Source organism: Notamacropus eugenii, chromosome 6, assembly GCF_028372415.1.
Source record: "Notamacropus eugenii isolate mMacEug1 chromosome 6, mMacEug1.pri_v2, whole genome shotgun sequence".
Taxonomy (NCBI): domain Eukaryota; kingdom Metazoa; phylum Chordata; class Mammalia; order Diprotodontia; family Macropodidae; genus Notamacropus; species Notamacropus eugenii.
The window spans coordinates 50,980,187-50,992,634 of NC_092877.1; the positions used below are offsets into that span (position 1 = coordinate 50,980,187).

General features: G+C 41.1%; 1 protein-coding gene across 2 annotated transcripts in view; it reads left to right on the forward strand.

The window, feature by feature from the left end:
* Window positions 1-492: 492 nt before the first annotated feature.
* NSD2 (nuclear receptor binding SET domain protein 2) overlaps window positions 493-12,448 on the forward strand; it is a 109,951-nt gene continuing 97,995 nt past the window's right edge. The window contains exon 1 of one of the 2 annotated variants that reach the window (XM_072620015.1): window positions 493-660. The gene's annotated coding sequence lies outside the window, so the exon portion shown is untranslated. Of the gene's footprint in view, window positions 661-870; window positions 935-12,448 lie in introns of those variants that run through there. The other variant, XM_072620016.1, reaches the window with a different exon arrangement.

Sequence of the window (12,448 nt, forward strand, 5' to 3'; positions counted from 1 at the left end):
CGTTCCAGGGCCCGTTCTCATCTCCTAGCTACATTCCCCATCCTTTTTTTTTTTTTGTGCGGCGTTTCTTCGAGGGCTCCCCCCAACCCTCCCTAACACCCCCCCGCCTCCTCCCTTTTTTTTCTTCCCTTCCTCCCTCCGGGCTCGCGTGCGCGCGCACTGCCCTCCCCACCCCGGCCCCGGCCCCTGCCCCTCCCTCCCCTTCTCCCCCGCAGCCCAGCACTGAGGGGATTTGAAAAGCCCGGTCCGCCTGCAGCGCCAGGCTGGCAGCCAATCAGAGGCGCGCACTTTTCCCGCTGCTTCTCTCTCTGCCGCAGCCGCAGGGCGAGGAGCGGGAGGCGGGGTCGGCGCCGGCGCGCGCGGAGCAGCCTCAGCCTCGGCCGGCGAGCCGCTTCTCCCCCCCCTCCCGCCCCCCCCAACCACCCACCCGCCCCCTCGGAGCGCCCGCCGCCTCCGCCGCCGCCGCCAGCCCCCCTCCCTCCTCCCTCCCCCGCCCCCGCCCCGTCCGTCCGTCCGTCTGTCGGTGCCGACCCCTGCAGGAGCCGCCGCCGCCGCCGCTCTCCCTCCAGCCGCCCGCCCGGGAGCCTGGGCTCCCCTCCCTCCCGCGGAGCCGCCGCCTCGCCGCGAAGCCGCCCCCTCGGAGGATGCGACACGGCACAGGTCATTGAGAGCCCCGGGCCGGGGCCCCGGCCCCCCCTCGCCCTCCCCCTCGGCCCCTCCCCGGCCCCCCCGACCCCCCCCGCCCCTCCCCCGGCCCCCCCCGCCCTCCCCCCTCCCGGGCCTAACCGACTTCCCCAACCGCCGCAGGCCGGGAAACGGCGGACGCGCGGGGCGGGCGGGCGCAGGGAGGGGGAGGGGACCGGCGGGCTTGCGGGGGGCTCCGGGCACTGGAGAGGGGGCCGGGGTTGTCTCCTCCGGGCCTGGCAAGGGGCGGGTAGGTAGTGAGGGCTCGGGGGTGGGGGCAGGCTATGATCCCACCCTCCCCTTCCCTCCCTCCCTCCTCTCCTTCCTTTTCTCCACTCCCCCCTTTCCCCACTGCCCCCCCCAGCCTACCCCCCCAGCCTTCTTCTGGGGGAGGCTGGTTGAGTCCCTCTATCTCCCATTGAAATCTGGAGGCTGTAGGTGGTGCCTGGAGTTGCCTCTGCCTCCCCTCCCCCTCCATCCCCCCCACCTCCCGCAGGGTTGGGGGAAAGATTGGGGGGAGCAGCTGCAGGCTCCAGCAGCAGCACCCCCACCCCCACTGCCCAGCGGGCGCTGGTGCGGACGCTCCGTGCCGACCCCTGTGCGGGCTTGGGGAGGGGGCTTCGATGCCCTTGTGCCCCCCACCCCCCATGAAGCGGGATGGACTCGGGGAGGGGATGGTTGGGCCGTCGTGGAGAACGGTCACTTCCCTCCTCGCAGGGCTGCCCCAAGGAAGGCTCGCACACATGCTGGCTCGGAAAAAAATCCTGGGCTACATGAAATGATGGGAGTGGGTGATCCTGCTTTGGGCCCCCCGCCCTCCCGCAGCGCTTTGTATGGCCCTGGCCTTTATTGATCGCTGTAAATGAACCGGTTCCAGGGAGCTCGGGGGCTGCCTTTTTAGACTGCATGAGATTGGGGATGATGATCTGGCAGCAGTCAGGGAAAATGTAATTCTCTAATTCTCGCAGGCTGTATAGAAGAAGGGGGGTGGGGTGGGGAAGCAGCCATGTTAGATCCAGATCCTTTATCCCTACACCCGACGAGGAGATGATCCTCCACGGAGAGCCTCCGTGTCGGTCCCGCTGCACCTGTGTCACCCTCAGCCTCCCAGGAATCCCCAGCTGGAGGGTGTAGGTGACCGAAGGGAAGCCTGCTGCTTCTAACGTGGATGTGATTTGCTCTGCCTTTATTTCTAGCAGTGATACTGGTGATAGAAAGCTGAAGAGCTCTGCAGGTAGAAGAGACTCGTTTTCAAACCCTTCTAGGTAGTTGTTCCTTGGCTGGGATGATAACTTGTCCTCCTGCTGTGTGTAAGGAAGCAAGTAAAGAACGGAATTAAATCTTTGTGGAATGAGTATGTATAAAATTCTTAATGTCTGTTAAAGGAGGAGCAAATTCTAATGAAGAAGATCTACAGAAACACATTTTGCTAGGTCTAAATGAGCCTAGAAGAGAATGAGAGGTTTGTTTCCTGAATCTATTTGGCTTTGCCATTCATGTTCAGTTTTATAGCCATTTGTCGTCTGAAGGGGGAGTTAAGGGCTGCCGCTTCTGCTGAGCATTTTAATTCACAGGAAAAGAAAATAAAGCACGATTTTGAGATATTTCTAGTTTATAGGCCTTGAAGTTTTTAGGATAGCTTGTCATATGTGGTACAAAGTCATGGGGTGTTGGTTAACATTTTTATCTACTAACTTCAAAGTGTAGAATGAGGCTCTACTGCCTAGTTAAACATTTTTGACCAGTTGGCGAAAGCTGTTAAATAATTTTGTCATATTTTGTTAGCATTTTGAAAAGTTATGAATGTTTGCCATTAGTATTTATTTTCAGGGTTCTTTTTTTTATCTAATTACAGATATTGTATTTGGATTCTGCAGAAATTAGAGTACTGCTAAATCAAGATACTAAAAAGAAGGTGTCTCCTCTCTGTAGTTCTGTTTGACTGAAGGGCTGAGAGTAATCATGTACAGTACTGTTGTCATAGAAATGTGTTAAAACATCAGTGTTTCAATATGCCATTTTCATTGAAACAATGTAAAAGATGAAGTAAATTGGTAACTTAGTAATTTCACATATTGGCATTTTAGACTTTGGGGTCATTGTGCTATAAAAACACAGTTTAAGGTTTCAAAGGGGACCCGTGTTAAGGATGGTGCTGTTGTATTCAAACTTGGCCTATTTTATTCAGATAATTAAGGTAGGAGTTTACTGCTCTGATAGAAAGTGAGCTTGCAGGTTGATTTGCAGATGGGTTCAGGGGACAGGCAAAGAGAACTACCTTAATATTAATAAGGAATTCTCATGACCTTGTTTAAAATGTTGTTAAACAGTAAACAATATGTGCTTCTCTTTAACTGCTATCCATGACAAAAAAATAAAACCCTTAATCTGGAATCGAAGGGGGTCATTGTTTATGTACATTTAAGGTATTCTTTGTTTTTACACAAAATGCATATTCATAATTTAAAATGTCCTTTTTCTTAGCATGAAAAACATTATACACTTTTCTCCTGCAGTGATAGTAGTTGCAATTTAGATTTGGAAATGAAGAGGATTACTATAGCTTTGAGTCATTTCCTCTTCTTCTTTTCCATTTTGACATTTGCACAACACATAATTTAGGGTGAGGGTAGTCACAAGAACATTCAAAATTGTGAAATTGTTGCATGATTTTTATAAGGAATATATACTCAATAATCTTTCAGTAGGATTTTCATGCATCCTTGTAGGATAGGTTGGTATCTATAAGGGTAAACGTAAAATTTATATATTCCTCTCTTTAAAGGAAGTGAGGAAATCCTAGAATGATCTGTAGATGATCTTCATGCTTGAATTTTGACTTTCATTTTAACTTTTAAGGGGAGAACTCTACCTTTGTAAAAGGATATTGGACCAGGGAGAACCAATTAGTTTTGTGGTTTTTTAACTGAAATACAAACCAGAGGATGAATTTTTTTTTAGTTGACTAAGCTAGATAAGCGAGCATATCTAGTTCACAGAATAGCAAAGTGCTCTTAAGAGACCGTCTGTCCTAACCCATGCTCCACAATAATCCTTTCTACCATAGTACTTACCTGACAAATATTCTAATCTTTGCTTAAAGACTTCTAGTTAGGGAGAACCCACTGCTTCAACCCATGACACATTTCAATACTTGTAATTGTTAGAAAGGCCTTATTTACTGTCAAGTCCAAATTGCTTCTTTTCACCTTCTCTAGTTAGGGAATTGATACCTAGTTTTCCGAACCTCAGGGGCCAACCAGAACAATTCTCCCTGTGTTTCCTGATAACTACCCTTTTCCAAGCTAAACATACCCATAATCTTGGTCCCCTTCACCATCCTGTTTGCCTTCTGAATATTCTTCTGTTTGTCAACAGCTTTTTAAAAATGGTGTTCCCAGAATGGAATATAATATTTAGTATGTAGTCTGACTAAGGGAGAATAACAGCATATCTCTGAGGCCTAGTAGTTTATATGACCATACACCATTGCTATTCTCTATGCCTCATTTACTGCATCTGCAAAATGACAATAATAGTACCTTATGATAGCCCAATTAGATAATGCATGTAAACAGTTTTGTAAATCTTAAAAGTGTTAATAGATGTCAGTTGTTATTATTTGTCACTTCCTACTGATGATTCCTCTTAAGCTTGCAGTCCATTCCCCACATATTTTAAAGACAAACTATCCATTGTTGTTCGGTTATTTCAGTCATGTCTGACTCTTTGTAACCTCTTTTGGGGGTTTTCTTGGCACAGATACTGGAATGATTTGCCAATTCCCTCTCTAGCTCATTTTACAGATTAGGAAACTGAAGCAGACAGGGTTAAGTGACTTGCTTAGAGTCATACAGCTAGAAAAGTCTAAGGTCAAATTTGAATTTGGGTCTTTCTGACTCTAGGCCCTGTACTCTATCCATTGCGCCACCTAGCTGTGAAAGTACCGATACTTTCTCCCATCTTGAAGAGTTAGTTTTTTTAACCTGAGTTCATGACTGTGTTCATCCCTATTACATCTCCCTCCACCCAATCCAACAGACTCTTTCCTGTAATGACTAGTTAAGCAGAGCAAACCAGGACAATGCAGTGTAACCTTTAACACCCTTAACAAAGGGAAGTAGGTGCTTCCTTTATCTCTTCTCCAACACTTAGCACAGTTCATGGCACATAGTAAGCATCTTTTAAATTCTTACTGACTGAGGAGCCTTCTACAGGGTCAAAATTGGCCATTTGGCTTCATTTTAGATTTATTCTTTTTTGTATTATTATCATTGTATATGTATTGTTTTACTTTACTCCATCAGTTATCTTTCCAAACCTACTAATTCTTTAGGTCTGATCATTTAGCTAGTTCCGAATCAACCCAATTGTGTTAATGTCTAGACTTCATTTCTCCCTGTTTTCCGCAAGAAGAGGAGAAACTGTAAAATGCGTTGCTAAAATATCAAATATCTTTTAAGTTATTAAGATTTAATGCTGCATGAAGACTTTGGGAAAACATTGTATAACTTAAGGCATTTTCTGATATACCCCTCCGCTAGGCCTAGGGATAGGGACCAGACTTGTAATTTCATTATTATTGGGAACTCTTGGAAGAGCTGACCTGGACTTTGGGGGTTAAGGGGTTAAGTGACTGATCCAAGACCACAGAGCCAGTACATAGCAAAGAAGGTCTTGAACCCTCTCTCCACCAAGCTAGGAGTAACTCTAATAACTGCCGGAATGGAAATCTGCTTTTGACAAAACTATGATGATTTCTGTAGTCAACTTTTACTTCTTTAGACATTTACTAACGATACTGTTAATTATGTTGTAGCATTTTGTCAGAATTGTTCACCAGTTTATGGAATGGTATGGAAATCAAGACCAGTAGGAATGGAATGCCCTAGTACATGTGGTACTAATAGTTGAAGACCTTGAAGGATAAGTAAACTCCTGTAGTAACTAGAGGTTTGCTTAAGCAAATTAGGTGGACAGTACTTTTAAATTAATATGCTTTACTTAAATTATAGCATTTCTTTCTCATTATAACTCTGAAGTAGCTACAATTACTATCCCTATTTTGCAGATAATGAAAATGAGCCTGAGAGGTGTTAAATGATTTGTCCAGGTTCATAGAGCTAGTAAGTGTCTAAGGTAGGATTTTCACTCAGGTCTTCCTTACTTCAAGACCAGTATACTACCCACTGTGCCACCCTTGCTGCCTAGATCATAAACTGAGTAAGGCCTGTTTGGGTGTTGAAGATTTCCCTTAAAAGCACTTCAAACTTTTAAATGTGTTCATGAGTGACAAATTGTAGACTTGATGATTTGGTCTCTATAACTCTGAAATATAAGTAATAATTTAAGTTTAGAATTAAAAACTACTGTAAGAGACTAGGAAGTCTCTTCTGAGTAAAAACTTGTGAGTCAATATGTAGTTGACATAGTGTATACAAATGCCATCAAGGATAGTGATCCAAACTTTTTTTTTTGTTTTGTATATTTGTTTTGGGAGGGTATCTTATCTAACTGAAACCTTTAAATCTGGTGACTTGTGGGCATGATTTGAAGGAGTTTGGTTTTATAGTAAGCATATGTTCTTTTTTATGTTTAAATCTACTTAGAATACATAAAATTACAATTTAGAATAAATGCACTACTAGTTTTGTATATTCCAGGATTATGTTCATAAAGTATGCATGCAAAATGAACTAATTTAGAATAGAAGCCCATTTCTCTTTAATAGAATTTTATGACAAGAAAAGAACTTAGAGATAAGTCATTTATATGGTACTTTTAAGGCTTACATAATATAATTTTCTTAAAGCTCTGTGGAGCAGAGGAAGAAATTGAGAAGCAGATGTTGTAATTGCTAGAAGGCTAGAATTTGGACCTGCCTTGGAAGTGTAGCAGTCTTTTCACTATAGCACAAAGCCTAATCCAGTCCCTTAATTGTGCTGATGACGAAACTCCTCAGTCTGGCCCCTTCATTTTACAGAAAAGAACACTTCTGGCCTTTAGGGGTTGAATGATTAATGTGACCATGGGTCACGTGGTAATGGTGGCAATCTAGATAGCTCTTCAGATCTCCTCTTTCCTATGCCAATTTGTTTTTTATTATCAAATTCAGAATATGAAAAGAACAGGTAGAAAAATACTGAGAAAATATCTTAGGTAGACAATACTCACTTCTCAGCCTCCTCTTTCCTTTTTTTCCCTCTCCTATATAATTGGGTTTGATTAAGGTTTTTTGTTTTTTTTTGAATCCTGGGGTCCTAAGCAAAGCCTTATTGACCAAACAAAAAACGAGATTATTTCACATTTTGGATTTGAATCTTTGTTCTACCACTATAAGTTTTGAAGGAGTTGACTATTTTCATGAAGTTTTGTTACGTTGATTATCAGGGCTCAACTCTCAATCAGATTTGTGGTTCAGGTTGCCATTTTAAAGTGACATGATAGTAGACAAATTTTCAGATGCATGTACTTTCCATGATTGTACTGAATTAGATGAGACATATTTCTTTATGAAATTAAATCAGTATGATTCAGGTAGCAGCTAATGCTTGCTGGCTGATATTCAGTAAAGGCATTGGAATCTTGTAGTTCCAAAATCATATTAGATACAACATTGATATTAATACCTTTTCAGTTCCCATATCACAAGGATATGGGATGTTATAGATACTACTATAACCAGTGAATGGTGAAGAGCAAGACTGTAGTGTCATAGAATTAGAACTGAAAACATCCTTAGGGATCTTCCAATCCACTTCCTTTTATAGATAAGGAAACTGAAGTCTAGATACCTTAAGCTATTTGCCTAAGGTCACTCAGGTTGGTAAATGGCAGTGAGGTGAGTTTTAAACCCATCTTCTGATTTTAAACCCATTATTCTTTTTATGATACCATTTTGCCTCTCCATTTCTTTTCAAATTTCAGTAAATCATTATGTATATATTTAGAATCATAGAAACCAATTGATACACATAATCACATTTAAATAGTTATAATTTTGATAGTCAAATATAATGTTAGAACTTTGTTTTTATTGTCATTAAAAATTCAAGATAGCAACTTTGGGGATAAATGTTCTTTGGAAAATCAGCTTTCAATGGTAGTTGGGGCTTTTTTTGGTCAACCATTAACAATACATTATGGGGTACAGTGTGTGTTTTCTCCTTACTTTTTAAGTAGTATAATTGGTTACATATTTTTAAGACAACTCTTAGTTCATTATATAACTTAACCTTCAGTTCCTCCAAAGCAGTTATAGTTGCTTAAGTTGGAAGCATGTTCAAATGGATGGACATTAAATTTTTGTTGAGCATCATACAATGCTGACAGTCACAGACTCTTAGAATCAGATGAGATTTCAGAGGCTATGTATTCCAAAGATAGCTGCACAGTTCTCTTTACTGTGAGCTGCTTATTGGCGAGCAATACTCTCAGGTACGACCAGACCCAGATTAAAATGTAATTGGGAAATATTTAACAAAAGAAATAAAAATAATATAGAGCATAAGTAATGTTAATATGTTCTTTTTGAAGTCACTAATGTGGCTGCAGGATTCCTTACTTAGGGTTTAGTGGTCCCAGTTTCTATTTGTTTGACGCCATTGCCATAGAGCATACCTGACAAATAGTCATCCAGCTTCTATGTGAATATCTTTTTTTTAAAAAAAATAATGCTTATTTTTAAAAATTCATCTTTTTCAAATTTGAGTTCTGAATTCTCTCCCTCCTGTTCCTTCCCCACCCACTGAGAAGGCAAGAAATGTGAAATAAATTAGATATGTGAAATAATGCAAAACATATTTATGAATACCTTTATGAGGTAAATTTTCCCCCTAAAATCCGCTCCTCTTGTGAACCTCTAATTTTGCGGAGGATACATCCATCATCATTCCTGTTACTTGGATTTTTTACGCTTGGTAGAGTCCTCAACCCAAGTACTATGCCTTGCCAGATTTTAACAGTTCATCTTCAACATTCTCTTCCATTAGTCCCTTTCACTCTTATTGCCTGGCCACCACCCTAGTTCAAGACCTTATCTCTTGCTTGAAGACCGATATATTACAAGAACTTTTCATTGCCTCTCCTGTCTTTAAAACATCTTTCACATAGCTGTGAGGAGGAAGCATAGTGTAGTGGTTAGGGTACTGGACTTGTAGTCTGGAAGACTTGGCTTCAAATCCTGTTTCAGATACTTAATTATCTTTGTGACTTTGGGCAAGTCACATAATCTCTCTGGGCTTTAATTTCCTCATCTGTGAAATGAGGGGGCTGGACTTGATGGTTTTAAAAATCTCTTCTGTCTCTAAATATATGATCTTATTTTTCTAAAGGGGTCATGTGTCACTTCCTACTCAGTAAACTCTAGTAGTTCCCTCTTTCAGAATCAAATATACCCTCCTCTTTTTTATAAAAGTCTTTTACAACCTGACCCTAACCTACCTTCCTAACCTTATTTTATATCCCTTTCCTAACAGCCAAACTGGCCTTCTTGCTTTTCTCCCAGACAGTGCTCCATCTCCCATCTCTATACCTTTGCACAGTGACTGTCCCCTTTGCCTGTAATGTACTCCTTGTCTTCTTAGAAACTTATGTTTCCTTCAGGACTCACTTCAAGCATCAGATTCTACATATAGCCTTTCTTGATTTCCCGCCTCAGCTGTTACTGTCCTTTTCCTCCAAAAGAAATTATCTTTTATTAATTTTATATATGCTTACAAATGTACATATCTCCCCCAATGGCATGTAAAGCTCTTGGGAGAGGGTGGAAAGACTATTTTGTTTTTGTCTTTGTATCTTCAGCATCTAGCAAAGTATCCAGTTGTTTGTCAGTTGTATCTGACTCTGTGACCCCATTTGGGGTTTTCTTGACAAATGTACTGGAGTGGTTCTCCATTTCCTTCTTCAGTTCATTTTACAGATGAGGAACTGAGGCAGACAAGGTCATACAGCTAGCTAATAAGTATCTGAGCCCAGATTTGAACTCATGATGAGTCTTCCTGATCCAGGCCTAGCACTCTCCTTTGTGCCACCTAGCTGCCCTAAAGTGTCTGATACATAGGTATTTAATAAATGCTTATTGGTTAATTAAAGAGAGGGAATACACCGAGACATCTTATTGCACTTTTGGATGGCTGTAATTGCTGAGAAATCTTTCCTTACAACATTAAATCTGCCTCTTTCTAATTTCCCGCCATTGTTCTGCCACCTAGGGCTAAGTAGAATAAGCTTTTTTACATGACAGATCTTCCAGTAGTTGAAGACTCTCATCGTTCCCAGATTGTCTTGTCTTCTCCAAGTTAGACATCACCATTCTTCAACTGAGTTTCATATGACATGATTTCCAGTCCCCTAGTCGTCCTGATTGCCTTCTCCGGACATTCTCCAACTTAGCTTTCCTGAAATATGGCTCCCAGAACAGAATATAATAATTTTAAGAAATGGTCTGACAAAGGCAGAGCACAATGGACACTATCAACCTTCCTAAAATCCTCTGATCTTTTTCAGACAAACTGTTAAATTGTAAATGTGAGGTTTAAGGTATATAGGGTATGTAAGAGGTGGGAGAGAAGTAGTAGAAGGTAAGAGTAAAAAGTATTGGGGCCAAATGAGTGAAGTCCTTAAATGTCATGCAAAGGTAGCTTAATCTGCATGGTTTCATGGCATTCTTTAGCTATGTTGTCAGAAATGAAGAAAGACAGTACCCAGAGATGGAAATGCGCAAGTTAGGTATAGTGGAAGGATGGTGAGGGATTTGAGGTTGTTGTGGAAGGTAGAGTTGAGGTAGCTCACCACAGAATCCAAATCGAGTAGAGATGTAGGGGCTAAATCAAGTAAAGAATGCAAATAAAACCAGAAAGGGGCAGATAATACTAGAATGAATGGGAATGGAGTGTGTATGGTGAGAGGAGTGGAGCAGGGTAGGAGGGTGGGAATAGAGAATAGTGAGGGCTTAGGATGCTAGGAAGTGGGAGAGGTGGAAAGATAAACTGTTAGAGAAAAGAAAATTTTAGTACTCATGCTTGGAACAGTTCTGGAGCATAGTTCTGCCTGTAGGTACAGAAGAAAAATAAGGTCAGGAACAGGATTTCATTGCTGCACATCTAGAGTTCAAAGGTAAAAATGTAAGTAATATAATCCAGTCAAATGCAATAGAACTATCAAGATGAGCAGATGGATAAGACATTTATTAAATTACTTTATGGTAGGCTTTGGGATATAAATAAAAGCAAGCAGGAAGGAACAATCCCAGACTTCAAGGAACTTTACATGGCAATGGAGGAAGACATTACAGGGGATCAGAAAAGTGGGACGGAGAGATGTTGGGGAAGCATTGGCTTGACCTTTCCCTGAAAGATAAGACAAAAAAGCTGAGAAACCCAGGGAGGAAAAAGAGGGTGGAGAATGAGATGGAGGCCATCTTGACCCTTTTTCTCTAATCCTTCCTTCTCAGGGATTTGACTGGAAGATTCTTTCTTGGCTTATTATTGCTTACTTGAATTAGAGCAATTTGCTTAGGAGTTGCTTGACTTTAGGAAAGTACTTTGAAATGTACTCTACAAAACATCTTCAAATATCTACAGCATGCAGCTAGCAGGTACTGCAGCTGGATAACTACAGTGGTTAGAGCATTGGACCTGGAGTCACGAAAACCTGAGTCCAAATCCAGCCTCAGACATTCACTACCTGTGTGTGACTCGACAAATCACTTAACCTCTGTCTCAGTTTCTTCATCTGTAAAATAGGGATAATGATAGAACCTGTCTCCCAGAGTTGTCGTAAGGCTAAAATGAGATAACATTTATAAAACGTTTTGCAAACCTTAAAGTGCCATATTAGCTATTATTACAGATGAAAAAAACCCCGACACTGAGATATATTGTGATTTGCCCAAGCTTATAGATGTCTGAGACAGGATTTTAACTAAAGTTTCCTTGACTCCTAAGTCCAGTGTTTTATATGCATTGCACCATCTGGCTGCCTGACAATCTCTTGCTTCCTTTGCTTTTTTTCTTACTTTGGGTTCTTCCATCTTCTGCTGCTGGTGAAAGACACTGGATCTGTTTTGAAAATATACCTAATCTTAAAATAAACACATATGTGAAAGGTTAGAAACACTTGTTGCAGTATGTCAACTCAATTTTCAGAGGTCTGTGAATAGGATAAAAATGTAGCATCAGAAGAAGCAGAAACTGTTAATAGTAACAGCTCAGAAAATGAAACTTTAAAAATGTTCCATGTGGTATTTTTTTTCTCAGTTCCTTTTCTGACTCTGTGATCTTTTATCTTTTCAGTGTGGCAAACAACAGTCCAAAGTCCAGATAACCAAAGTAACTTTTGTTTTGCTATGTAACATTAGTAATTTCTATTTTTATCTTGTACTTATCTCATAACCTAGCAAAAAGCAGAATCTCAGATCCTTATAATGGGTTCTTAGTAGTGCACAAAGTAGATATTTAGTAAGTGTTTCTTGATTGACAGGAGTTCAATTTGTAACAGAAGCAAAACAAATAATTTAAGAAATTTAATAAACTGCTCTATTAATTTTAAATCCATCCTCTCTTTTCTCCCTTCACCATCCAAAACCTTATAATATTTTCTGTGCCTTTAAAATTTGTTCGAATTTTCCTTCTTTCAACTTCACTGAATTGAGAAATTCTCTCTTATAGAAGCTTCCTCCTTTAAGACAAGCTGTTCTTCCCCCCCCAAAAGAGTAAACACATACATATGTACAAATAAATATGTAGCTCAGTAGTAATAATAA